The sequence below is a fragment of the Mobula hypostoma genome, chromosome 17, assembly GCF_963921235.1.
Source record: "Mobula hypostoma chromosome 17, sMobHyp1.1, whole genome shotgun sequence".
Taxonomy (NCBI): domain Eukaryota; kingdom Metazoa; phylum Chordata; class Chondrichthyes; order Myliobatiformes; family Myliobatidae; genus Mobula; species Mobula hypostoma.
The window spans coordinates 32,143,756-32,169,495 of record NC_086113.1 but is presented as its reverse complement, the minus strand read 5'-3'; the positions used below and the strand labels follow the sequence as shown (position 1 = coordinate 32,169,495).

Below are 25,740 nucleotides of genomic sequence, written 5' to 3'. Positions count from 1 at the left end.
TTGTATGGAAAAATAATGATCGAGTTTTAAACCAGCATATTTTTAAAGCAGTTTGCAAATTTCTCAACTATATTTTGCCACAGATCAGCTCAAAGAATTTCATTCTGGTAAATTGTAGAGGTATTATGCACGAGGAAAGGCCATCAGCCCAGAGTCCACACTAATCTACCCTGGAACAACTTACAGTGGTCAATGAACCGACCAGCTCACACAATATGAGAGAAAACTGGGGCAACTGGAGGCAACCTAGATGGGCATATTCAAATTCCACACAGGCCACGTAAGAAGTCAGGATTGATTCCATGCGATTAGGGCGAAATGGCCAGCTGTGTCATTGTGCTTCTGTTAGCCAATGGAGATTCGCAATACACTGAAGAAAATTTTTAAAAAGACACTTCCCACAATGTCCTTAGAGTTAGTCATGCTTCATTGAAGAGGAATGGTCTTAATCGACATGGGCCATGTACTGTAAAGAAGGATTTTGATGAGCAGTGGAAACAGGTAAACCATCATTCATTATCTCTGTTAGATCCAACCAAACCTATAGATGTTTTCTCTCCAAGGAAGTATTTACCAACACAGCTTAGGTTTGTGAATGAATATAGAATTTGGCCATATGGAATTTTAGTATCACAAAGGCAGAAGCAGTGGAAGTAAGGGGAACTTCAAATCCCCAATCCTTTACCTGAAGCTTTGTGCCAGAGTTGAAGCAATCTGCTCCCAGTGTTTCCTTTTACATCAGAAGCCTACACAATAATATTCTTAACACCCGCTTCTGATTTAAAAAAAACTCTCTGACTAGCTAATAAAACAAAATGTACATACCTAAGCAGAGTGAGGTCCTTCTGTACTAAATGGAGACAAGCAATAAATCTACTGGGGGAAAATAAGTGAACAAAATTAATGAGTTGAATAAACAAAGTGAACACAGTTATTGGAATAAAATTAACTGCATACATATATCTAACATCTGATTATATTCTTTTTCAACTGAGTTGAAGGACTAATTTTCTGCTTATACTGCCCAATTTTGGAAAAATTAAAGAGAAAGTTCAGGCAAGAAAATATAATCCTGCTTTCCAAAGTTCAAATGTCAAAGTAAATTTATTATCAAAGTACATATATGTTGCCACATACAACACTGAGATTCATTTTCTTGCAGGCATTCTCAGTAAATACAAAGAAACACAATAGAATCAGTGAAAAATTGCATGCAAGATGGACAAACAACCAATGTGCAAAAGACAACAAGTTGTACAAATACACAAAGAGAAAACCCCAAACAATATAATAATAATCAGTAAATAAGCAACAAATATTGAGACTAAAGTATCTATAGGCAGGGAACAGTTCAGTTTTGAGTTGAGTGAAGTTATCCCCTCTGGTTCAAGAGCCTGATGGTTGAGGATTAATAACTGATCCTGAACCTGGTGGTATGGATCCTGAAGCTCCTGTAACATCTTCTGGCGATCACAGGCAAATTGCAGATTTTTTCATTCATTCTTTTTCTGGTACGTCAGTGCTGCTAATCAGGCTAGCATTTATTGTACTTAAATGCCCTTGTCAAAGTTCAAAGTAATCCTCAAGGTAAATTTCTTGTCAATGGGCATATATGTCACCATATCTGACCCAGAGATTCATTTTCTTGTGGACATAATCAGAGAATCCAAGAAACATAATAGAATTGATGAAAAACACATCCAGCAGGACGGGCAAACAACAAACATGCAAAAGACAACAAACCTCAAATACAAAAGTAAAAAAATAAAAATAAATAAGTAATGAAAAAATATCGAGAACATGAGATGAAGAGTTATTGGAAGTGAGTCCATAGTTTATGGGAACAGTTCAGTGATGAGGCGAGTGTAGTTGAGTGAAGTTATCCCCACTGGTTCAAGAACCTGATGGTTGAGGGGTAGTAACTGTTTCTCAACATGGCGGTGTGAGTCCTGAGGCTCCTGCGTCTCCGTCCTGATGGCAGCAGCGAGAAGAGACCATGACTTGGGTGTCTGGTGGTTTTTGATGATAGATGTTGATTTCCGTATAGATGTGCTCAATGGTGGGGAGGGCTTTATCAGTGATGGACTGGGCTATATCCACTACTTTTCGTAAGATTTTCCATACAAGAGCATTGGTGCTTCCATACCAGACCATGATACAACCAGTCAATAGAGTATCCACCACACAACTATAGAAGTTTGTCAAATTTTTTGATATTGTGCCAAATCTTCACCAATTTTTAAGAAAGTAGAGGCACTGCTATGTTTTCTTCATAATTGCACTTGGGTACTGGGCCCAGGATAAAGCCTTTGAAATGATAATACCAAGGAATTTTAAATTGCCGACCTTCTCCACCTCAGATCTCCTGATGAGGGCTGGCTCATGGACCTCTGGTTTCCTCCTCCTGACGTCAATAATCAGCTCCGTGGTCTTGATGACATTGAATGAGAGATTGTTGCCGTGGCACCTCTCAGCCAGGTTTTCAATTTTCTTCCTACATGCTGCACCTTTCGTTTGGCCAACGACAATGGTGTCATCAGCAAACTGAAATACAGCATGAAACTGTGCTTAGCCTCACAGACATAAGTATAAAGTAAGTGGAGTAGATGGCTAAGCACACAGGCAAAGTAGTGCTGAGGTCCCTACTTGAACCACTACAATCCTTCTGGCTAGTGGTGAATTTAAATTCAAATAGTTAAATGAATCAATACCAAAATGTAGTTAGGTAATCGTGATGATAATGTAATTTTATTGTTGTGAAAACTCATTTGATTCATGGATGTCTTTTACAGAAGAGATCTACAACACCTAACATGTCCGATATATTTGTACGTCCAGATCCACAGCAAAATGATTGATTCTCCTCCGCACTTCAAAACCGCCTGAAAGGTGAATATAAGAAACGTAGAATTGTACAATAAATGCCTTGCCAGTGATAGCCACATTCTGTGAAAGACTTGCTTAAATACATTTGTTATCCTCTACCTTTGAAGATTGTGTCTACTGATAACCATTTATGGTTTCTTCACTCCTCCTGTCACCGTTTGTCCTCACCTACCACTCTGCTAGTCTCCGTGTCCAGCACATAATTCTCCATAACTTCTGCACCCCCATGGGATCCCATCACCAGGTATATCTTTCCCTTCTCCACCCCCACTTTCCATTTTCCACAGGGATCGCTCCCTACGTGACTCCCTTGTCCATTTATCCATGCCCACTGATCTCCCTCCTGATACTTACCCTTACAAGCGGAACAAGTGCCACATCTTCCTCTACACGTCCTCCCTCACTACCATTCAGGGTCCCAAACAGTCCTTCCAGGTGAGGCAACACTTCACCTGTGAGTCTGTTGGGGTCATATACTGTGTTTGGTGCTCCTTGTGTGTATGTTGGTGAGACCTGACGTAGATTGGGAGACCACTTCACCGAGTACCTTCACTCCATTCGCCACAAAAAGTGTGATCTCCCAGTGGCCATCTATTTCAATTCTACTTTCCATTCCCATTCCGACATGTCAGTCCATGGCCTTGATGAGGCCACACTCAGGCTGGAGGAGCAACACCTTTATATTCCATTAGAGTAGCCTTCAAGCTGATGGCATGAATATCGATTTCTCATATTTCCACTAATTGCTCTCCCCTCTCTTTCACCATTCCCCATTCCGGTTTCCCTCTTTCACATTATCTCCTTAGCTACCCATTACTTCCCCCTGGGGCTCCTCCCCTTCCCTTTCTTGTATGGTCTTCAGTCCTCTCCTATCAGATACTCCTTCTCCAGCCCCTTATCTCTTTCACCAATCAGCTTCTCAGTTCTTTACTTCACCCCTCTCCGTCTCCCTGGTTCCACCTACCACCTTGTACTTCTTCCTCCCCTCCCATCACCTTCTTACTCTGACTTCTCCTCTTCCTTTTCAGTCTGGCCTGCTGGGTTCCTCCAGCATTTTGTGTGTGTTGCTTTGGATTTCCGTCATCCCCATGGTTATCTCATGTTTGTGATTGGACAAAGTAGATTGGGAGCATGATAAATGCACATCTGACAGGTTGGATTCTTTTAAAGGCCAGTTGATTAAAGTTCAGGACAAACATGGTGCTGTGAAGATGAAAGCTTATGAACCTTGAATAACAACAGATATTGTAAGTTTGATCAGAAAGAAGCATACGTTGAATTTTGGAAGCTAAATCAGACAAGGCACTTGAGGAATACAAAGAGATGGGAAAGAACTTCAACATTTAGGAGAGCTAAATGGGGCCATGAGCTGTCCTTGACAAATAGTATCAAGGATAACCCTGAGGCATTTTATACAATGTTTAAGAGGCATTTAAGCTGACACGTGAACACAAAGGAAACATTTGCAGACATGGAGGATGTGGTGGGCCAACAGACATGTTCCTGTGCTCCGCTGTTCTATGTTCTTGCCCACAAGACCACACAGAGCTTATAAGCAAACTCCTTCACACCTAATAAAGCACTGTCTGTGGGCAGATTTGCATCATATCCTCCAGAAATGTCAAACTAAAAAGTACCTTTATCAAATGGATTTTTGGGCCATGTGTGAGAGAATACAGAAGGGGAGTAGATTTGGAACTTTGTTTAATATCTTGATCTTCAATCACTTCCTTCTGCAGATAACTGAAGGTCGCACTTACTCACTGACTACAGTGGGGAACTTTTATTCATTGATATACTCCCAAGACATGATGCACATTTCCCATGGGTTATTCGTTGTTCTTTATTTTTAGAGAGTGGTGCTGTGCAATGGGGAAGAGTAGGTAGACAACTCTGGCCTTGCACGTATGTTAAGTGTAAGCCCCACTGTTTCTTACACTTCAGTGAAAAATTTGATGAATTGAAACTCAGCCCTGCTTGCGCACAAACACAAGCAATGTCTGTCTGCTACAGGCAATGACTTAAGTTTGAGGTGACGTACGTTGAAGACTATTCCAGTGACCTGTAGATCAGCTTCAGCCAATGTTGGGAGCTTGATATTTGTGAGATACTGCAAGATGCAGAGAAAGGTGGAGGAAAGTTCAGGGTGATTTTGCGGTGTTGCTTTACGCAGTCAGCTTTGAGTTTTGGTTTGCTATGGATTAAATGCAAATATAAAATGGAGACAGATTTCTGGAAGTAAATGAGACCATAAGACCATAAGTTATAGTAATAGAATCAGGCCACCTAGTCTATTAAGTTTTCTCCACCACTTCATCATGGCTGGTTGATTTTCCTCTCAGCCCCAATCTCCTGCCTTCTCAACATATCCCTTCGTGTCCTAACCAATCAAGAGTTTATAAACCTCCACAGCTGCCCGTGGCAATGATCCACCACTCTCTGGCTAAAGAAATTCCTCCTCATCTCTGTTCTAAAAGGATGGCCCTCTACTCTGAAGCTATGTCCTCTAGTCTTAGCCTCTCCCACCATAGAAAACATTCTCTCCACTTCCACTCTTTTAAGGCCTTTCACCTTTCGATAGGTTTCATTTACGTCTTCCCCCATTCTTCTGAATTCCAGTGAATACAGATCCAGAGATACCAAACGCTTTTCATATGACAAGCCTGTCATGGTCCGGTCCGTGAAGTCCCTATTCTGGTTCACGGTCCGGTCCATAACTCCTTATTCCAGGGTTTCTGGTTTTCCCCAGTTTCTGTTGTAGGCACATGATTCTCGTTTTGGGGCTGAGACATAAATACCTCTGCAAACCAGGGATTCCCCTGCTGGACTTTCTGTTCCCCTCCTTGTCTTTCCCCTCTTGCCTGACTCTCTGCCTGGATACCTCGCCTGACTCTCTGCCTTCTCACCTAGACTGAATACCCTGCCTGTATCGCAGAAGTTTTACCACTGGAGCAAGACTGGAGCCTTGTTAGGTCAAGATAAGGAACTTTCTTTCATTGTGTGGAATTGTCTCTCTGTGTCCATGCCTTCGCTAGGTAGGTCCGGCCATTTGCCACTACCTAGTATTGGGATCTGTCTCTGTGTTCTCGCCTTCACTAGGTTGGTCCGGCCATTTGCCTGTCTCCAATCCTCAAGCCTCAAGACCCCAATCCTGTTTCCAAGCCTCAATCCTCAAGACTCCAGGCCTGTCTCCAAACCTCAAGCCTCAAAACCCCAGGCCTGTCTCCAAGCCTCAAGCCTCAAGACCCCAGGCCTGTCTCCAAGCCTCGAGCCTCAAGACCCCAAGCCTGTCTCCAAGCCTCAAGCCTCAAGACTTCAAGCCTGTTTCTAAGCCTCAAGACCCCAGCCTCCAGTTCTGCAGTCATGTCATGTCATTGCCTGGTTCTGGGGCCCGAGCCCGAGGCAAGACCCAGGTTCTGGGTCCTCATATAGTCTCTGGCTCGGGGTCCAAGCCCGGGCTCCTAGTTCATAGTTCCTTGTCCAGTTTCCCTGTTTCTTTTCCATGTCCTAGCCCAGGTCCTGCATCCTTGTCTTGTTCCTCATACTTCAGTGTCTGTGTCTTGCATTTGGGTCCGTTCCCAACACCCCCATTGTGACAAAGCTGTGCAATTCTGGAATCATTTCTGTGAACCTCCTTTGAACCCTCTCCAATGTCAGCACATCCTTTCTAAAATAAGGGGCACAAAACTGCTCACAATTTTCCAAGTGAGGCCTCACCAGTGCTTTATAAAATCTAAACATTACATACTTGCTTTTACATTCTAGACCTCTTAAAATGAATGCTAACATCACATTTGCCTTCCTCACCACAGAATCAACTTTTAAATTAACCTTCAGTGAAATCTGAACAAGCACTCCCAAGTTCCTTTGCACCTCAGATTTTATATTTTCTCTTCATTTAGAAAAGAGTCAACCCTTTCATTTGTTCTACCAAAGTGCATAACCATACACTTCCTGACACTGTATTCTATCTGACTCTTTGCCCATTGTCCTGTCTAAGACCTCCTGCAGCCTCTCTGCATCCTCAAAACCACCCACCCCTCTACCTATCTTCGTATTGGCTGCAAACTTTGCCACAAAGCAATCAATTCTGTCATCCAAATCATTGACATTTAACGTAAAACGAATCGGTCCGAACACAGACCCCAGTGGAATATTGCTAGTTACTGGCCGCCAACCAGAAATGGCTCTTTATTCCCACTCTTTGCCTCCTGCCAATCAGCCACTGCTTTATCCATGCTACAATATTTTCTGTAATACCACGGGCTCGTAGCTTGTTAAGCAGCCTTATGTGTGGCACCTTGTCAAAGGCCTTCTGAAAATCCAAGTACACAACTTTAACCAATTCTCCTTTGTCTATCTTGCTTGTTATTTCTTCAAAGAATTACAACAGATTTGTCAGGCAAGATTTTCCCTTGAGGAAACCATGCTGACTACAGACTATTTTATCATGTGCTTCCATGTACCCAAAAACACATCCTTGACAATTGACTTCCCAGCCACTGAGGTCTGACTAACTAGGGTCTTGGACCGAAACGTTAACTGTACTTTTTTCCATAGTTGCTGTGAGGCCCGCTGATTCCCTCCAGTAGTTTGTGTGTGTTGCTTGGATTTCCAGCATCTACAGATTATTCTCTTGTTTCTGGCCTTTAATTTCCTTTCTTCTGCCTCCCTCCCTTCTTGAAGAGTGGAGTGACATTTGCAATTTTCCAACCTTCCAGAAACATTCTAGAACATAGTGATTTTTGAAAGATCATCACTAATGCCTCCACAATCTCTTCACCACCTCTTTCAGAACTCTGGGGTGTACACCATCTGGTCCAGGTGACTTATCTACCTTCAGATCTTTCAGTTTCCAAAGAAAACTTCTCCCGAATAATTGTAACTTCACACACTTCATGGCCTCGGCACCTGGAACTTCCTCCATACAGCCAGTGTCTTCCATAGTGCAGACCAATGTAAGATACTTATTCAGTTAACCTGCCATTTCTGTGTCACCTATTACTACCTCTTCAGCATGAGTTTTGTAATGTATGGATCTATTTCTTTGAGTGCAATGACTCCCCTTACCACTGATTATGGTTTGATAACTCTGTATGCACATTGATCTGTTGAGTACACATGTGCTTTGATCTCTCTTTCCTTCTTTCTGCAATGTGCATATACCGGTTAAAGCCACCTACTTTTATTTAATTGATACTGTATATAGTTGTACAGGCACAACAAGTTGGCGATGAGTATGAACCTGAAAGTCAATGAATATCACCCACTGCACTGACAGCTCCTGGGCAACAGACTTCAGAGGAAGGGAGAGAGACAGCGAAAGCCAAGAGTTAAACAGTATGGAGATGGCTGTCATGGACACTAACAAAGGGATGTGTGAGTAATAGTGCAAAAAACACAGTGAGAGAAGCACAATTAGCAAAGTTAAAGTGAAAATAACATGACGATGACCTTAGTTGGGAAAGTTGACAAATTTGATAGAGCTAATGACTGGGAATCATATATCGAGAGGTTGAACTGTATTGTTGTGCAAATGACGTAAAAGAGGAAAAGAAAGCCTCCATGCTTCTTATCTGAATGGATGCGAAATTATATGAGCTCTTACACAACTTAGTAACTATTGAAAAGCCAGCAAGGAAGATGTTCAGTGAAATTGTTGCAAATTTACAAAATCACTTGAGCCCTAAATCGCTGGTAATAGCTGAGAGAGTTAGATTTCACAAAAGGATCCAGTTAATGGATGAAGGCATTTCTGAATATTTTCTGAATAGATTCTGCAAATCCTCCTATGATGCAAATGGCTGTTGGTCCAAAGAAAAAGAGTTTGCAGGAAGTGTCACAGACAAGGTCACTCTGAGAGAGTGTGCAAGTCAAACAAAAAAGCACAACCAAACAGAAAAAAAAGAGTGAAAATTTTCAAACTCAAAACTAAACAAATGCACAAAGTGATTGAATGTGAAACAGAATCAGACAACACAGAGTCTGACAAAGGTGAGCTGCTGTGCCTAGGACTGCATAATATTACTGAAGCAGGTCACGTAACCATATGGATCACAATAGATGTGTCTGGTGTAAAACATAAAATGGAGCTGGATGCAGAGTCAGCTTTGTAGAGGCTGACTACAACAGACTGTTTTCTAAGTTACCTTGAGAAAATAGCTCAGTGATGCAAAACACATACGAAAGTGTTACACACATACACAAGTGTCTCCCAAAGGAAAATGGAAAGTAGGTATGACATACAGAGGCAAAATACAGTAGTTAGAGCTTTATGCGTTGAAAAGTGGAAAGCCAGCACTCTTTGGATGTGAATGGTTGAGAAAAATCCAATTAAATTGGCACGCAATCAAAGTTCTCAATGTGTCATTTCAGACACCTTCAGCCTGAAGAATATCACTAACTGGAGACTGTCACAGCTGTTTAATACTAATGAGAAGGTGTTTGAGAAGGGTATTGGTAAACTCAAAGGCATGAAGACCAGAATTGAACTGGATGAAGCAGCAACGCAAAAGTTCCATAAAGCGTGTCCAGTGCCTTACGCACTACGACCTAAAGTGGATGCTGAACTTCTGAGCTTGGAGGCGTCTGGTATTCTCCCCAAGGTTGAGCAAAGCAATTGGGCCATGCCCATTGTCCTGGTGATCGAGAAAAGGAGTCATTTACATATGCAGGGACTTTAAAGTGAGCGTCAAACCTGTGCTGCATACTGCGCAGCATTCCTTGCCTTGACAGTTATGCATCTTTGGCAGGTGGGGAGAGGTTTTCAAAGATTGACTTGTTACAAGCTAATCTGTAAATGGAGATTGAATGGTCAAGCAGGAAGTTGCTCGCAATCAACACTCACAACAGAGTGTTCTAGTATAATCGTCTCGTCTGTAGCGTGACATCAGCTCCAGCAATTTGGCAAAGAGTAACTGCACCAAGATATCCTAGGAATATATTGTTACCTTGATGGCATCATTGTGACTGGCAAGAATGATGAAGAGCACCTCCCGAACCTTGGTAAAGTGCTTACCAGGCAGAGTGAGTATGGTCTGCACGCAAAGAGAGAGAAATGTGAGTTTTTCAATAATGAACCTCATATAGTGGACATGTCATTGACAAGCATGGCTTACGTAAGTCATAAGAGAAGACCGAAGCAGTGCTACAGACACCCAACTGGAAAATGTGTCACAACAGAGGTCACATTTGGGGCTTGTAAGCTACTGCCGCCAGTTTCTCCCGAACATTGCTACAGTGCTGCATCCTGTTACAGTCAGCAGCAAAGTGGGAATGGTCAGAAAGATGTGAAAGAGCATTCAAGGAAACAAAGAGACCAATAACATCAGGTGAACTGGTCACCCATTATGACCCATCCCTGACCATCAGACTGGCGTGCGATGTGTCCCCTTATGGCATTGGTGCTGTTTTATCACACACTATCGAAGATGGATCTGAAAATCAGGTTGCATATGCTTCCAGATCATTGATGAGCACAGAACACAAATACACACAGATCAACTGAGAGGCCCTTCGTCTAGTATGAGGACTAAAGAAGTCCCACCACTAACTCTACGGACAGCAGTTTATGCTAGTGATGGACCACCAGCCCCCTGTGTCCACTTTCAATCCCAGGAAGGCAATCGCAGTGATGTCTGCTAACTAGTTGCAATGTCGGGCACTTATCCTTGGAGCCCACTCTTTGGACAGAGAGTTCAAGGGTACCAAACAACACAGCAGCACTGATGGTTTGCCATGTCTTCCACTGTTGACAACAGAAGAAGAAGAGTCTTTATTCTGTGACCAGGAGTGTTCCACACAAAATTGATGGACTAATGGCTGGTAACAAATTCTGAAAGACAAAGAGAAATAAGGATTGACGTGACATTGTCAATAGTCTATGACATCACCATGCATGGATGGCCAGCTTGTGTTAATCCTATGTTTCCAGAGCTCTCAGTGAGATGAGACCAAATTGTCTTTATATCAAAGAATGCTGTTGTGTGGATCTCATGTTGTGGTTCCTTCTAAACTGCGCACCAGAGTGTTAGAAAATCTGCATGAAGGACACCTGGGTACCGACAGTCAAGGTGAAGAGTCTCACCCACAGCTACATGTGGTGGCCGGGAACCGATTGACCGATTGAAGATTTGACCAAAAGCTGTTCTGGAGTTCAAAATGCACCTCCACAGGCACTGTTACACCTGTGGGAGTGGTCATCATCACCATGGCAAGAGTACATATTGACTTTACCGTGCTCTTTATGGATTCTTTGTTTCTGATTGCTGGGGATGCTCATTGGAAGTGGCCTGAGGTCATACCAATGAAGTCAACCACATCAGAAAAGACGGTTTCCACTTTGAGGGCTATCTTCTACAGAAATGGGTCATCAGAACAAACTGAGTGACAATGGACCACAATATACATCAGAAGAGTTCAGAATATTCGTGAAGAAAAATGGCATCAAACATTTCCAGGCATCTCCTCACCATCCATCAATAAATGGGTTAGTTGAAAGGTTTGTCCAAACCTTCAAGAAGTCCATTAAAGCTATGGACAAGGTGGCCAACTTCCTTTTTGTGTGTCGGAACTCTGTTCATGTGACAACAAATCAAACATCTGCAATGCTGTGCATTAGCAGGAATCTAAGACCTCACATTGGCCTCCCGAAACCAGATCTATGGAGCGGAGTGCAGAATAAGCAGTTTAGCCAGTCGCTAAGTAAATCAGCAAGGAGCTTCGAAGTTGGACAGGAATCCTAGCGTGTGATTTCCAAGAAAGCAAGTTGACACCCGGTAGGATAGCAGCAAGAACTAGACCACTGATGTGCACAGTGGATGTTTGGGATCAGACGTGGAGACGTCATGTGGACCAGATACTGGATGCTCAACCAAAGAACACACCGGAGTCAATTGGATCCAACAGGACAGACTCGTTGCAGCCATCAGACTTACATGAGTGATGCTTAAGTCACCAAAAGCAACGTGACATCTCCAACAGAGAAAGTTGTCTTTGACAAGACACTGGCCAAACCTAATGCCAGGCTACAGTTCCAAAGGCACTATCCTGAAAGAAACAGAGTGCCACCCAAAAGACTGAACCTTTTGTATAGTGAAGTTAATTATGGACTGTTATGGTGAAAGCATGTTTATTTGAATATGGTTTGTTAAAGGGAACTTGAATGTTTTGTTACATATAGTTTATGTTACATTGATCTAAAGGGGGGAGGAAGTGCAATGTATGGATCTATTTTAGCACAATGACTCCCCTTAGCACTGATTATGGGCTGATAACTATGCATGTTCATTGATAGCTCTTTCTCTCTCTCAACAATGTGAATATGCCAGTTAAAGCCACCTCCATGTGTGTTAGTTTATTTAATTGATATGTAGTTGTACAGTCTCATCAGTTTTCCAGCAGTCCGATATCCACTCTCCTCTCTCTTTTGCACTTCATGTATCTGAAAAAAACTTTTGGTATCCTGCTTAGTATTATTGGCTACCTTGCTGTCATATTCCATCTTTACTTTCTTAATAACACACACAAAATGCCGGAGGAACTCAGCAGGCCAGGCAGCATCTATGGAAAAGAACATAGTTGATGTCTCAGGCCAAGACCTGTCTTCAGGACTGGAAAAACGATGAGCGGTCAGAGTGAGAAAGTTGGGGGAGGGGAGGGGAGGGAGAAACACAAGGTGATAAGTGAAATCAGGAGGGGAAGGGGTGAAGTAAAGAGCTGGGAAGTTGATTGGTGAAAGAGATACATGGCTGGAGAAGGAGGAATCTGATAGGAGAGGATAGAAGGCCATGAAAGAAACGCCCATGGGGAGCAGCACCAGAGGGAGGTGATAGGCAGATAGGGAGATAAGATGAGATAGGGAAATCGGAATGGGGAATGTTGAAAGGTGGGTGGGGGGCATGACCAGAAGTTCGAGAAATTGATGTTCATGCCATCAGGTTGGAGGCTACCTAGATGGAATATAAGGTGCTGCTCCTCCAACCTGAGTGTGGTCTCATCATGACAGTAGACAAGGCCATAGACTGACATGTTGGATTGGGAATAGGAAGTGGAATTAAAATGGGTGGCCACTGAGAGATCCTGTTTCTTTTGGCGGACGGAGCGTAGGTGCTCAGCAAAGCAGTCTCCCAATCTGTGCCGGGTCTCCCAGCTGTACAGGAGGCCACACCAGTAGCATTGGATAAAGTTAATGACCCCAACAGATTTACAGGAAGGACTGTTTGGGGCCCTGAATGGTGGTGAGGGAGGAGATATGGGGTTAGGTGTCACACTTGTTCTGCTTTCAAGGATAAGTGCCAGGAGGGAGATCAGTGGGGAGGGACAAATGGACAAGGGAGCCGTGTATGTTGCAATCCCTGTGGAAAGCAGAAAGTGAGGGTGGTGGAGAGGGAAAGATATGCTTGATGGTGGGATCCAGTTGAAGGTGGCGGAAGTTAAGCAGAGGTATGTGCTGGATGAGGAAATTAGGGGGGTGGTAGGTGAGGACAAGAGGAACCCTCTCCCTGGTAGGATGGTGGGAGGATGGGATGAGGGCAGATGTACGAGAAATAGAAGAGATGTAGTTGAGGGCAGCAGTGAATGTGGAGGAAGGGAAGCCCCTTTCTTTGAAGAAGGAGGACATCTCCTTAGCTCTGGAATGAAAAGGCTCATCCTGAGAACAGATGTGGCACAGACAGTGGAATTGAGAGAAAGGGATGGCGTTTTCACAAGTAACAGGGTGGGAGGAGATGTGATCCGGGTAGCTGTGAGAGTCAGTAAGTTTATAATATACATCAGTAGATAAGCTATCTCCAGAGAGACAGAGAGATTGAGAAAGGGGAGGGAAGTGTTGGAAATGGACAAGGTAAATTTGCGGAGAGGCTGGAAGCTGGAGGCAAAGTTGATGAGCTCCACATGGTTGCAGGAAGCAGCACCAGTGCAGCCATCGATGTAACATAGGAAAAGTTGGGGAGTAATACCAGTGCAGGCTTGGAACATACACTTTTCAAGTAGCCGACAAAAAGGTAGGCATATTTGGGACCTATGCGAGTGCTCATGGCTACAGCTTATGTTTGAAAGAAGTAGGAGGAGCTGAAGGAGAAATTATTAAGAGTGAGGACAAGTTCCGCCAGTGGGAAGAGGGCGGTGGTGGAGGGGAACTGCTTAGGTCTGGTGTCCAGAAAGCAACAAAGAGCTTTGAGGCCTTCTTTCTTGTTGGGGGATGGGGTATATAGGGACTGGATATCCATAGTGAAATTAAGATGATCGGGGCCAGGTAACTTGAATTAATTGAAAGTTATTACCTTAATGACTTCTTTTGTTACCTTTTGGTGGTTTTTAAAAACTTCCCAATCCTCGAACTTCCCACTAGTGTTTGCTCTAATACGTGCCCTCTCTTTGGCTCTTATATTTGATTTGACTTCTCTTGTTGCCTTTGTGATTGTGTCATCTTGCCTTTAGAAATCTTCTTCCTCTTTGGGATGTATATATCCTGAGCCTTCCGAATTGCTTCTAGAAATTCCAGCCATTGCAGCTCTGCTGACGTTCTGCCAGCGTTCTTTTCCAATCAATTCTGGCCAACTCCTCTCTCATGCTTCTGTAATTCCCTTTACTCCACTGTAATACTGATACATCTGACTTTAGTTTCTCCTTCTCAAATTTCAGAGTGAATTCAATCATAATATGATCACTCTCTCCTAAGGGTTCCTTTACCTTAAGCTCTCTAATCAATTCTGGTTCATTGCACAACAGAATGGCTAATCCCCTAAAAGGCTCAACCATGAGCTGCTCTAAAATGCCACTTTGTAGGCACTCTAGAAATTCCCTCTCTTGGAATCCAGCACCAGCCTGATTTTCCAATCTACCTGCATATTGAAATTCCCCATGACTATTGTATGATTGCCCTATTGCATGCATTTACTTTCTCCTGTTGTAATTTGTAGACCACATCCTTACTGCTGTTTGTGGGGTTGGGGGGGCTGTATATAACTCCCATCAGAGTCTTTTTACCCTTGCAGTTCCTTAACTCTATCCACAATGATTGAATACCTTCCAAACCTAAATTTTTTCTTATCTCCGATCTGATAGGATGTCCTTCTATTCTGAATCTCCCCCGCCACAAGAAACATCTTCTCCACATCCACTCTATTGAGGCCTTTCAACATTCAAAAGGTTTCAGTGAGGTCACCCCTCATTCTTCTGAATTCCAGCGAGTAGAGGCACAGAGTCATCAAATCTTTGACAACCTTACAATCCTGGAATCATTTTCAGGAACAACAGGAATTCTGCAGATGCTGGAAATTTAAGCAACACACATCAAAGTTGCTGGTGAACGCAGCAGGCCAGGCATCATCTCTAGGAAGAGGTGCAGTCGACGTTTCAGGCCGAGACCCTTCGTCAGGACTAACTGAAGGAAAAGTTAGTAAGGGATAATGTCCTTTGAAATCTCTTCAACGTCAACATATCCTTTCTTAGATAAGGAGCCCAAAACTGCCTCCAATATAGCAGGTAAATACTAATATCACGTTTGCCTTCCAAACCACTGACTCAGCTTGCAACATATCCTTGAGTGAATCCTACAAAAGGACTCCCAAGTCTGCTTGAACCTTGGATTTTTGAATTTTCTCCCAATTCAGAAAATAGTTTGCCCTTTTATTTCTTCTACCAAAGAGCATGACCATACACTTCCCGACACTGTAGTCCATCCGACACTTCTTTGCCCATTCTTCTAATCTGTACAAGTCCATCTGTAGCCTCTCTACTTCCTCAAAACCACCTGCTCCTCTACCAATCTTTATATTGGCTGCAAACTTTGCCACAAAGCAATCAATTCCATCATCCAATTCATTGACATATAACGTAAAAAGAATTGGTCCCATTTCAGACCCCTTTGGAACATCACTAGTCACTGGCAGCCAACCAGAAAAGTCTCTCTTTATTCACATTCTTTGCCTCCTGCCAATCACCCACTGCTTTATCCATGCTATAATCTTTCCTGTAATATCATGGACTATTAACTTATTAAGCAGCCTCATGTGTGACACCTTGTCAAAGGCTTTCTGAAAATCCAAGTACACAACATTTACCAACTTTCCTTTGTCAATCCTGCTTGTTCTTACTTCAAAAAATTCCCACAGATTGTCGCAAGATCTTCCATTGAGGAAACCATGCTGACTACGGTGTATTTTATCATGCGCCTCCAAATACTTCAAAACCACATATTTAACAATTGATTCCAACATCTTCCCAACTACTGACATTAGACTAACTGGCCAATAATTTCCTTTCTTCTGCCTCCCTCCCTTCCTAAAGAGTAGAGTGATATTCGTAATTTTGCATTCCACCGGAACTATGCCAGGGTCAATTGATTCTTGAAAGATCATTTACCAATGTCTCCACAATCTCTTCAGCCACCTCTTTCAAAAATTTGGGGTGTATACCATCTCGTCCAGTTGACTCATCTAACTTCCGACCTTTCAGTTTCCTGAGAACCTTCTCCCTAGTAATGGCAGCTTCACACACTTCTGCTCCCTAACACTCTCATAACTTCTGGTATACAGCTAGTGTCCTCTATAGTGAAGCCTAATGCAACATACTTATTCAGTTCATCCACCATTTCCTTGTCCCCTGTTACTACCTTTCCAACATCATTTTCCAGTGGTCCAATTTCCACTTACGCCTCTCTTTTACACTTCATATATCTGAGGAAACATTTAGTAACTCCTTTAATATTATTGGTGGATTACTTTTCTGCTCCATCTTTTCCTTCTTAATGACTTAGTTGCCTTCTGTTGGATCTTAAAAGCTTCCCAATCCTCCAACTTCCCATTCATTTTTGCTCTATTATATTCCCACCCTTTGGCTTTTATGTTCACTTTGACTGAAGAGAAGATGCCATGGTTGTGACATCCTTCCTTTCGAATACTTCTTCCTCTTTGGAATGCACCTATCCAGTGCCTTCTGAATTGCTTCCAGAAATTCCAGCCATTGCAGCCCTGACGACATCCCTGACGACATCCCTGACGACATCCCTGACGACATCCCTGCCAGTGTTCTTTTCCAATCAATTCTGGCCAACTCCTCTCTTGTGCCTCTGTAATTCCCTTTACTCCACTGTAATAATGATACATCTGAACTTAGCTTCTCCTTCTCAAATTTCAGGGTGAATTCCATCATATTATGATCACTTTCCCCGAAGGGTTCTTTTACCTTATGCTCTCTAATCAATTCTGGTTCATTGCACAACACCAATCTAGAAATGCCTGTCAACCATGAGCTGCTCTAAAAAGCCATTTTGTAGGTGGTCCCCCTCTTGGGTTCTGGAACCAACCTGATTTTCCCAATCTACCAGCATATTGAAATCTTCCATAACCATTGTATGATTGCTCTTTTGCCATGCATCTTCTATCTCCAGGTTGTAATTTGTAGAGCATGTCGTTACTATTGTTTGGGGTCTGTATATAACTCCCATCAGGGTCTCTTTACCCTCGCAGTTCCTTTTCTCTACCCACAACGACTCAACATCTTCTAGCCCTATATCACCTCTTTTTAATTATTTGATTCAATTTTTTACCAACAGAACCATGCCAACTCCTCTGCTTTCCTGCCTGTCCTTTCAATACAATGTGTATCCTTGGATGGTAAGCTCCCAGTTACAATCTTCTTCCAGCCATTCAGTGATGCCACCAATATTATACATGCCAATGTGTAACTGTGCTGCAAGTTCATCTGTCTTATACTGTATACTGCACACATTCAAATACACCTTCAGTCCTGTATTTTTGATTTTGTCCACCTTTTATATTGTAACTCATCTTGCCCTAGGTCATTTTGCCCTATCATTTGCCTCTCCTTGTTAGCAGTCTCACTGAACACTGACTCTGTTTGTAAGCCAACCACTTCATTCTCAGCACTATCACTCTGGTTCCCATTCCCCTGATAAATTAGTTTAAACCCGCTCAAACTGCCCTAGAAAACTTGCTACAAGGGTATTGGTCCCCTTTAGGTTCAGGCATAACCTGTCTCTTTTTTACAGTTCATATCTTCCCCAGAAGAAATCCCAACAATCCATAAATCTGAATTGCTGCTCCCTGCACCAGTTCCTCAGCCACACATATTAATTTGATTAATATGATCTTTTTTACTAATAGAGTCAAAGTTCTGAGGTCGTATAACATGGTCATACATAGAGAATGACTATGTGTACTGTTTCCCTTTTGAAGTTGGCACGTAATCAAGATCATGCTCATCAACTCTCTGGACCAGGGTTTCTCAACCGGGGTTCCGCAAGAGGTCACTAGGGGTTCCGCGAGAGATTGTGATTTTAAAAAATCATCGTTTTTTTTTAACCTCATTGACGCGTGATGCCAGTGCTCACTGTGGAGGGCTGTGACCGAGCAGCCCCATTAGCAATCTCTTTAGCGGTCTCTCAGCCCAGTATGACCGTGTTTATTTGGTTGAGTCCATTCTCAGCTTTTTATGAGAGAAAGGGGAGGCCGTTGATAATTGGTGAGCGCTGTATTGCATGGAAGGGAGGACAGTAGGCTGATGAGGAGTGTGAGGTGTGTTTTAAGAGCATTGAATAGACTTGCTCAACTTCTGCTGTGATGTCAACCTCTCCTTCCTGACTTAACTCCCCCAAATTCCCCTTGAACGCCACCAGGATATTAGATTATTAGATTATGAGGACACTCAGTCCTAGTTTATTGTTATTTAGAAATGTATGCATTAAGACATGATACAATGTTCCTCCAGAGTGATATCACAAAAAAAAGGACAAACCAAAGACTAACACTGACAAGACCACATAATTATAACATATAATTACAGCAATGCCAAGCAATACCATAATTTAATAATGAGCAGACCATGGGCACGGTAAAAAAAGTCTCAAAGTTCCGATCGACTCCTGATAGCCCCGATAGCAGGCGGCAAAAGGGAGAAACTCTCCCTGCCATAAACCTCCAGGCGCCAACAACTGGCGACGCATTGGAAGCACTCAATCACAGCCAACTCTGAGTCCGTCTGAAAACTTCGAGCCTCCGACCAGCCCTCCAAAACCAAGCACCAAGCACCATCTCTGCTGAGCGCTTAGATCCCGCCCCGGCCGCCAAGCAACAAGCAAAGCCGAGGACTCAGTGCCTTCTCCTCCGCAGATTCTGGATCACACAGTAGCAGCGGCAGCGAAGACGTGCTGTCATGTCTGTTTCCATCAAATCAGGATTGTGCACGGCACCCTACTTGACAGATAACAGATATCACTCACCGAAGTGGCCACTGTGTGCTGCGTCGTGCCGCCATCTTCTCCTCCTCCTATATTTAATGTTTTGTCTTCATATCTGGAAACAGAAGGTCTGTCTTCTAGGAACTATGTCGGCATCTGTACTGATGGCACCCCATCGACGGCTTGCTCCATGAGAAGTTTCATTTCTCTTGTCAAAAAAGAAATGCCTCATGTTGCAACAACACAAGTAAGAGAAAATTCTCAGATGCTGGAAATCCGAGCAACACACACAAAATGTTGGAGGAACTCAGCAGGCCAGGCAGCATCAATGGGAAAGAGTAAACGGCTGATGTTTCGGACCGAGATCCTTCATCAGGACTGGAAAGAAAAGATGAGGAGTCAGAGTACGAAAGTGGGTGGAGGGGCAGAAGAACCACGAGGTGACAGGTAAAACTGGGAGGGGGAGGGGTGAAGTAAAGAGCTGGGAAGTTGGTTGGTGAAAGAGATACAGGGCTGAAGAAGGGGAAATCTGGTAGGAGAGGACAGAGGCCATGGAAGAAAGAAGAGGGGGAGGATTACCAGAGGGAGGTGACAGGCAGATAGGGAGATAAGGTGAGACAGGGAAATGGTTTTGGAGAATGTTGAATGGTGGGGTGGCATTACCAGAAGTTCAAGAGATCAATGTTCAAGAGATCAGGTTGGAGGCTACCCAGATGGAATATAAAGTGTTGCTCCTCCAACCTGAGTGTGGCCTCATCATGATAGTAGAGGAGGCCATAAACTGATATGCTGGAATGGGAATGGGAAGTGGAATTAAGATGGGTGGCCACTGGAAGATCCAGATTTTCCTGGCAGGAGTATAGGTGTTCGGCGAAGCAGTCTCCAATTCTATGTCAGGCCTCACTGATATACAGAGGGCCACACCGGGAGCATCGGGTACAGACCCCAACAGACTTACAGGCGAAGTGTCACCTCACCTGGAAGGACTGTTCAGGGCCCTAAATGGTAGTGAGGGAGGAGGTGTAGGGACAGGTGTAGCACTTGTTCTGCCTCCAAGGATAAGTGCCAGGACGGAGACCAGTGGGTTGGGACAAATGGACAAGACTGTTGCATAGGGAGCAATCCCTGTGGAAAGCAGAGAGTGGGGGAAGGTAATGATGTACTTGGTGGTGGGCTCCCGTTGGAGAAAACAGAAGTTATGGAGAATTACGTGCTGGACGCAGAGGCTGGTGGTATGGTAAGTGAGGACAAGAGGAACCCTATCCCAGGTGGGTGGTGGGAGGATGGGGTGAGGGCAGATGCGTGCGAAATGGAAGAGATGTGGTTGAGGGCAGCATTGATGGTGGAGGAAGGAAAGACCATTTCTTTGAAAAAGGAGGAAACCTCCTTCGTTCTGGAATGAAAAGCCTCATTCTGAGAGAAGAAATGGTGGAGACGGAGGAATTAAGAGAAGGAGATGGTGTTTTCACAAGTAACGGGGTGGGAAGAGGTATTGTCCATGTAGCTGTGACAGTCAGGTGTATATAGACATCGGTAGATAAGCTGTCTCCAGAGATAGGGACAGAGAGATCAAGAAAGGGGAGGGAGGTGTCAGAAATGGACGAGGCAAATATCAAAGGTTCAAAGGCTCAATTCAATGTCAGAGCGATGTATACAATATACATCCTGAAATGCTTTTTCTTCACAAACATCCACAAAACAGAGAAGTGCCCCAAAGGATGAACGACAGTTAAACATGAGAATCCCAATGTCCCCCCACAAGCTCCCCGCCACCCGTGTGTAAGTGGCAGCAAGCAACGAACCCCCCTACCCCCGGTAAAAAAAGCGCACCCGCTATTGAGCACAAGCGTGAGTTAAGCGATAGCAAAGACAGAGACCTTGCAGTTACACCAAAGACTATCGCATTTCATCTGGCATTCAACAAGCCACAGGTTCTCTCTCTCTCTAATAAGGGAGAGGGCAGTGTCTCCCATTTTCACAGAGTGCGGGTGACATAACAACAACCCGCTCGTTTACGATGTTAATAAGTCCGTTTTGTTGCTTTTTACAAGCTCTGTCTCTGAAGGTTGCAAAGATCTCAGGTCTTCGGGCCCCCAGTGAAAGATTTTCCGGCCTCCCCGATGACACAGGCAGGTTGGAAGTTGGAGGCAAAGGTGATGAAGTCGACGACCTCCGCATGGGTGCAGGAAGAAGCACCAATGCAGTTGTCGATGTAGCATAGGAAAAGTTAGGGAGTGATACCAGTGTAGGCTTAAAACATGGATTTTTTCATGTATCCGACGAAAAGGGAGGCATAGCTAGGACCCATGCGAGTGTAGTTTATAACAGTCTAGGCTTTAAACATACTTTTCCACGTAGCCAACAAAAAGGGAGGCATAGCTAGGACCCATGTGAGTGTGATTGATACCAGTGTAGGCTTGGAAAGTTAGTTGTGTTGTCACCTCACACTGCTTTCTTCACAGAGGTGCTGATGTCAAAAACTCTTGGAGGTGAAATGGAAGAAGTTGTGGATGATGCTACAAAAATGGTTAACTTTGTGAAACAAAGACCAGTTCACTCAAGAATGTTTAAAAGGCAGTGTGAAAACCTGGACAAAGAGTACAGCAATCTCCTGCTACGTACAGAAATTTGGTGGCTTAGCAGAGGAAGAGTTCTCAACAGGGCGTTTGAGCTGAAAAGTGAATTGTAGGAGTACTTTCAAGAAAATAGTAGGCCAGATTTTGCTGAGAGCTTTGAAGATGAAGAATGACTGCAGAAACTAGCCCACTTAGCAGGCATTTTTCATCATATGAACCAGTTGAACAAGTCTCTGCAAAGCCCTGGAGAAAATGTTCTGACTCCAAGTGATAAGATTCTTGGATTTAAATGGAAACTGACTCCTTGGAAAATTCATGTTGCAAAAAGAAATCTTGAAATGTTTCCACTGCTGCTTGGATGTGAGAGTGAGGAAAGATATCAGAAAGTCTCAAGCCTTGTTGAATACCACCTAGAAGAACACCTGCAGAACAAAATTGAACAGGGTTTTTCTCCCTTTCAACACAAGTGTATTACTGGGTGAGGGAGACTTTCTCTGAATCTTCTGCTCAGACTGAGAATTTGACTTTGAGAGAAGTGAAAAACTTTGTGAGCTGCGTTCTGATCATGCACTCAAGATAAGATTTACTGACCTGCCCCTGGACAAGTGAAATAAGAGTATTCTGTGTTCATAAGAAAGCAATGAAGATTTTGCTGCAGTTTTCAACTTCTTACATGTGTGAGCAAGCTTTTTCTTGTTTAACAAACATCAAGAGTAATGATAGAAATCATCTCATTTCAGTGAAGATGAAACCCATGTGTGCTCATCTCAAGTTCAACCCAGAATTGAGTACTTGTGCAGCAAAAGCAAGAAAGGTTGGCTAAAAATTCATTCTCTACTCCAAAGAGCATTGACAATTATTTTTGGATTATTATATCTACAACTTACTGATCACTCTAACTTACCGTGAGCTGTACATATAATAATTTTTTACACAGGGGTTCCCTGAGACCTGAAAATTATTTCAAGGTTTCCTCCAAGGCATAAAGGTTGAGAAAGTCTGCTCTGGATGAACACAATCGATAATACAATTCAAGAAACAGCTCTCCAGTAATTAGGAATGACCCTGTGACAGGCAGCAGGGAGATTCCAATGCTGTTGCAGGAATTGTTGCTGCAGAGTGTTCTCCTTTCACAAATATGTTGTTAGTATTATGACACTGAAGTCCGTGGCATGTCCTTCATGTCCCAGATAGAGAATGCTTTGAATTTGCAACTGTTTCTCAACCAACACAGCCAAGATTTCTTGATGATCAGTCAAAAGATGACCCTAGGGTAAACAGTCTACTCTAAAATACATCCATGTAGAGAGTCCGTGCCTTTTACAAAAGGACATCAGGGCTGTCTTGATGAAAACTGCAAGGAGATATATGAGCTAATTTATATTATACAGATTGTTTTAGTTTGGAAACCCAACTATGACCATAGGAAAAGGAACACCTGTACCGACAACTGAATGTTGAGGTCCAACAGGATATCTGTGACTTAAAGAACAGAAGTGGATTCTTATGCTTTGTCAAGGCCAGACATGACCCAGACCCTTCAAGGTCCAATCTATTGAGAGCCAGGAATGGAAGTGAACTTAAAAAGGACAAAGCACAGTCAATTAATACTGGTGGTAACACTTATAGAAACTCCTCAACAATAACTCTGTCCTTGACTCCACTTTACAGTAAACTTCACAAGCCAGTCTCATTGCCACTCTTGTTCATCAAGCAACTGAAAAAGCTGCAAGCAAATTGAGAAAGAAAAAGACTTCTGGCTGCAGAGTATCTTGAAATACCCTATGTATCGGACAAGTAAAGCTTCAAACAAGATACATAAATATTGCCAGGATTTAAATATTACTGTCATTAAAAATAACTCTTATTATAAATGCATTATACTTTCTCATCACAGATAGAGGAGGCAGCAGAGTACTGAAATCTGTTGTTATAATTCCACCAATAATTTTATCAATGATTCAATTTCTTTTTGAGGCAAACCGAGGCTGTAAAATTTCAAAATATGAATAAATATGAAGAGGAGGAGGAGAAGATGGCAGCGCGACGCAGTGCACGCGGCCTCTCCGGTGAATGATATTTGTTATTTGTCACGTAGGGGACAGTGCACAACTCTGATTTGACGGAGACAGATATGAGAGTACGGAGGAACATCTGAAGAAACTTCTGAAATGCCCACTTCGTTGCTACTGTTACTGTGTGGTCTGGAATCTCCGGAGGAATAGGCCTCGAATCCTCGGCTTTGCTTGTTTTTGCAGCCAGGATGAGGTCGAAGGCGCTCGGCAGAGGATGCCTCGGGAGACCGAATCAGAGGGGCTGGTTGGAGGCTCGAAGTTTTCGGATGGACGGACCCAGTGTCGGCTGTGGTCGGGTGCTTCCAATGCATCGGCAGTTGTCGGTGCCTGGAGGTTTATGGCAGGGATTTTCTCCCTTTGCCGCCTGCTATCGGGGACTCGGGAGTCGATCGACTCGGGGACTTTGAGACCTTTTTTTACCGTGCCCATGGTCTGTTCTTTATCAAATGATGGTATTGCTTTGCACTGCTGTAACTATATGTTATAATTATGTGGTTCCGTCAGTGTTAGTCTTTGGTTTGTCCTGTTTTTCTGTGATATCACTCTGGAGGAGTGTATCATTTCTTAATGCATGCATGCATTTCTAAATGCCAATAAACAAGGACTGAGTGTTCTCATAATCTAAAAATTTCCACTTACTAAGATTCCTTTTTACCTAGAGAAACACCTTCAGGGAGTTGAAACTGTACCATATAAGGAGGTATTAGGACAGATTACTATGAATTTGGCCATATAGGTCGATTTTAAAGAGTATCTTAATAAGGGAGAGCTGTAATGTTTATGGAGAAAATTACAGAGATTTGTGGTTTGGCAATATTCACAGACAATATTCTCGCAAAGCTTATTTTGATGATCTTAAATGCCAAATCAACTACACTGCCATGCACAGCAAATATCTGAGGATCATAACAAATCTGATCACTTTTTACTCCCATCTTGAGCAATAACATCATATATCATGATAAGAATTGTGGACAAATTCTGCATACTCTCCAGAAAAATCTGTGACAGTGAATAAACAAAGCCAATTCTTTATCTGTTCATCTTAGCATGCAGATACTATTTAGGGACAATGCCAACAAACATTTACAAATTAGCTAGAACTCATCTGAAAGTTATACAATACATACATTTCAATTATTGTATACAGAAACTCAACATTACCTCTTCGATCGTATTCCTTTGACCAGGACTGCAAAAATATTACAGAAGAATACTTTTTTTTCTCTATAGTTTCATCTATGGGTTCTCTTGGTTTGTTTCCAACCACCAGTTAACCGACACATTGAGCTTCTGTTTAAATCTGAAAAAAAATCAGATTCTGTGTTACGCTTCCCCTCTTCAATTTCCTTCATTGGCTTCACACCTCTTTTCCTCATCTGCCATTACCTTCCCTGGGTGCCCCTCCTCCTTCCCATTCTCCTTTCCTATTCTATTCCTCCTTCTTCATCCTTTACCTTTTCTACCTATCACTTCCCAACTTCAACCCCCCCACCCATCTAGCTTCACCTATCACTTTCCAGTTTGCTCTGCTTCCCCTCCCCCCACCTTCTTATTGTGGCATCTTTTCTCTTCCTTTCTAGTCCTGATGAAGGATCTTGGCCCGAAGAATTGACTGCTTATTTTTTTCCATAGATGCTGTCTGACTTACTGAGTTCCTCCAGCTAATTGTATGTGTTGCTCTGGATTTTCAGCATCTGCAGAATCTCTTGTATTTATGATTGTATGTTATTTTAACCTTTACTGTGTAACAAAACTGTGAGCAACTAGAGACAAGTGTTGACCTAGTTCGACCAAGCACAAATGAATCTAACCACATTAGTGGTATGTCTGGTGAACACACAGGTGCAAATAGATGACTAGTAGTGACTCTGGGTAGAAATTTATTTGGCAGAGAATCATTCAATTTCACTCAAGAATGTTAACTGATAGGATTTTCCTGCCCAAGTGGTAGGAAATGTAAATTAAACACAGTACATGTTCTCTTCTAGTTCGGGATCTT

General features: G+C 43.0%; 1 protein-coding gene across 3 annotated transcripts in view; it reads right to left on the bottom strand.

The window, feature by feature from the left end:
- Positions 1–25,031, bottom strand: part of LOC134357712 (C-C chemokine receptor type 2-like) — a 33,851-nt gene extending 8,820 nt beyond the window's left edge. The window contains exons 1-2 of one of the 3 annotated variants that reach the window (XM_063069332.1): positions 24,903–25,031; positions 826–873 (exon numbers count right to left, since the gene is read on the bottom strand). The gene's annotated coding sequence lies outside the window, so the exon portion shown is untranslated. Of the gene's footprint in view, positions 1–825; positions 877–9,836; positions 10,254–24,902 lie in introns of those variants that run through there. The other 2 variants (XM_063069334.1, XM_063069333.1) reach the window with 2 other exon arrangements.
- Between the last annotated feature and the right edge of the window lie 709 nt (positions 25,032–25,740).